Source organism: Capsicum annuum, chromosome 4 (genome assembly GCF_002878395.1).
Source record: "Capsicum annuum cultivar UCD-10X-F1 chromosome 4, UCD10Xv1.1, whole genome shotgun sequence".
In the NCBI taxonomy this organism is placed as follows: Eukaryota; Viridiplantae; Streptophyta; class Magnoliopsida; order Solanales; family Solanaceae; genus Capsicum; species Capsicum annuum.
The window spans coordinates 29,921,360-29,924,576 of NC_061114.1; positions in this window are offsets into that span (position 1 = coordinate 29,921,360).

Consider the following 3,217-nt stretch of genomic DNA (forward strand, 5'->3'; position numbering starts at 1 on the left):
ATGTATTTATTAACAACAAACCTTGCCATCGTCACTGAACATGACATTCATAAAAAACTGAAAACATGTTCGAGGTGTATTTGTCTTCCAATTTAATAATCGAGGAATTCGATTATCAACCTTCGATGCAATCTTTAGTGGGACATTTGAAAAACACTCGTAAAGCCACACTTGAATAACCAGTGGCATTCCCTGAATCAAATAAAATTTACCACCAGCTTTCAATCGATTGTTCAAACTTCTCGCTAGATCCTCAAATGATAAAGTACCCCATGGAAAATTCTTATGTCTTCCACTTTCTACCAAATCAAAATGAAGACGGGGTATAACCACAGTTTCAACATTAGATAACACAAAAGAATGCAGGAAATACAAAATTACAAACTTCTCAGCATCCTCATCATTGTTCTCCCCCCAAACTTTCTATGTGAATTCTAGAAATAGTTGCTTTTTCTGTATAATTTCTGCACCATTGAAATACTTCTCAACAATTCTATTTGGTACACCCTTGTCAAAAATAAAGTTGTACCTAGTAACGATAGCAATTCCCTAGGAGTAAAATTAAGAGAGGTTCCATTAGCACGAATGACTATCCCAGAAGAAGAACTACCCTTAACCTCAAGCGTCATAACACATCTACACAACTGTGCTTGCACTACACATTGCTTATTCTTAATGAAATAACCAAAAATGATATTATCACCAAACTTTTTATACTATTCCTTGTTTAATATGGCGTGTATGCTTCCATCAATATCATTGTCACTGTATGAGCACATATGTGGTGCAAATCTTGGAAGTTTTCTGACAATGAATATTTTGTGACGCATCACCTATACAAAGTAAAACTACAACTTCTTAAACTGAAAAAAAAAAAATCAAATCAGCAAAAAAATACATATAACATGCATATGTATTTTGATCATACAAAAAATGCAATCAATACTGAAAAATACATATCAATTATACTAAAAATACATATAGCCAAACAACTTCTCAAACTATAAAAAAAAAATTCAAATCAGCCAAAATAATACATATAACATGCATATGTATTTTGATCAGACCAAAAATGCAATCAATACTGAAAAATACATATCAATAATACTAAAAATACATATATCTAAAAGACTATTCCTGAGTAGTTAATATAACAATATATTTTCACAATTATACTATCATCTTCACAAATCAGCTTTCTACAATCCCTAAAAATAAATATGACCAGAACATAAAAAAACATATTAACTACTTGAAAAATACATATAACTCCCAACTTTGATAAATCTTTACTTAGAACAAACCAATACTTAATAGTCAATTATCCCAATAAAAAAATACATTAACAATAAAAAAATACCTCTTCTTCATTATCTTCTTCAGATTCATCAACAGAAGAGTTCTGAACATCGCCATCAACCTTACTTGCTTCTTCAATTTCTTTAGCTTTCCTTTTCTTCTCGTATTCTTTAATTTTTTGTTCCTGTGTAGGAGTTTTCTTCAACCGTCTTTTTTTCAAAATTTCAGTCATCTTCACCGGGTCGTAGCAAAATTTTGACCTAATCTCCTTTGCTCTACCAGATTTCTTCGACTGTATAGAATTTGAAACAACTTCAACTACATCTTATTGAGTTAATCCAAGACTAAAAGATGGAGCATAATTAGTAGCATCTCAGCGATTAAAGCAAAAAAAACTTAAAATTGGATTTTGAGATGTATTACAGTAGAAAAAAATGAGAAATTGCTAACATACAATAACTAAATTAAATAGTTACCTGAAATAGAAGAAGATAATCCTTATCAGAACGTGCTAAAAATCGTGCAAAAGGAAAAAAATAAAGCGGGAATTGATTGTTAATGAAAAAAAAAGGAAAAAATATTTTAAATTAAGGACAGAGAAGAAGAATTGCGTGAAAAGGGGGAATAAGCACGGTAACTTCTCTTAGGGGCAAAAAGTAGGGGACCACATTAAAATAATGCTACAGATGCTACAAAATATAATTTGATATAAGTGTTGCTAATTTTTGTAATTTAATACTTAGGTTTGCTACTCTATGTAGTTTTTCCAATAAAAAATGGCTAGAGGCCCAATCCAAAAAGAAGAAGGGAAAAGACATGGGCTAACCACTTGAAAAACAAGTGGTCCAACTTTGGCCTACTTGACATAACATGGCCAGTCGGTCTTTTTATTTCCAACTTATAGCCATAGTACAGATATCTCAAATTCCATAAAATTAGTCTAAGTAGTCTCTTTTGTCTTCTTTATATCATTATACTTTCTATTTTTTAATTTTTTTTCTAACTCCATAACCATTCTTCTTTCTCATCTTTCTCCAATCTCTTATAGAAAAGAACCCAACATAAACTCTCTCTTTTTCTCTAATTTTTATTTTTTCCACCTGGGTCTATCTCACTAAGTTAAATTCTTAAATAATTCATTTAATTTCGACTTATTGTGATTGTGAGATTGTGATTGAAATCATTTTTAAGAAGTACTCGATTGAACTTCTCACTTTTTCTACAATGTTAGCGAACATGCTTAAATTATGTGCGAATTCTATATTTTGTTCTTTTGAGCTTTTCTAAAATTGTGAATTTTTTTGCACATTTGCTTTTGTTCTTTTTTTTTTTTTTTTTTTGGTGGGGGGGGGGGGGGGGTCTTTTTAGCAGCGATTCGAATGTATAACTGTCGAACACAACATATTACCCTTAAAACATAAACCACAACTAAAAAAAGACCAAAAAGCGACACAAAAAAGCAACAAACTGTGTCACTTTAAAAAGCGACGAGAAAAGTGACACTGTCCGTTGCTTTTTTAGTCTAATTTTAATTTTTATTAAAATCGACGGCCAACGTCTTAATATCTGTCACTTTTTTTCACGGATTATTGTGTCAACTAATTAACAAATATTTTTTTTAATAAATGCGACGGATAGCATCGTAATTTATTTAAAAATAATAATAATTAATTTTAAAAAAGTGACGTAGTCCGTTGATTTTTAAATTTGATTATTAAAAGTGATGGACAACGTCGCTATAATTTTTATTTTTTTAAAATATTAATTATAGAAATGCTACGCTATCCGTCGCAATTTATAATTATTTTTAATTTTTTTTATATTTTACTAAAAGCGACGGGCAGCGTCGCTTTTGTTAAAACTAAACAAAAATTAAATTTATGATAAAAACCGACGTTGTCCGTCGATTTTTAAATTA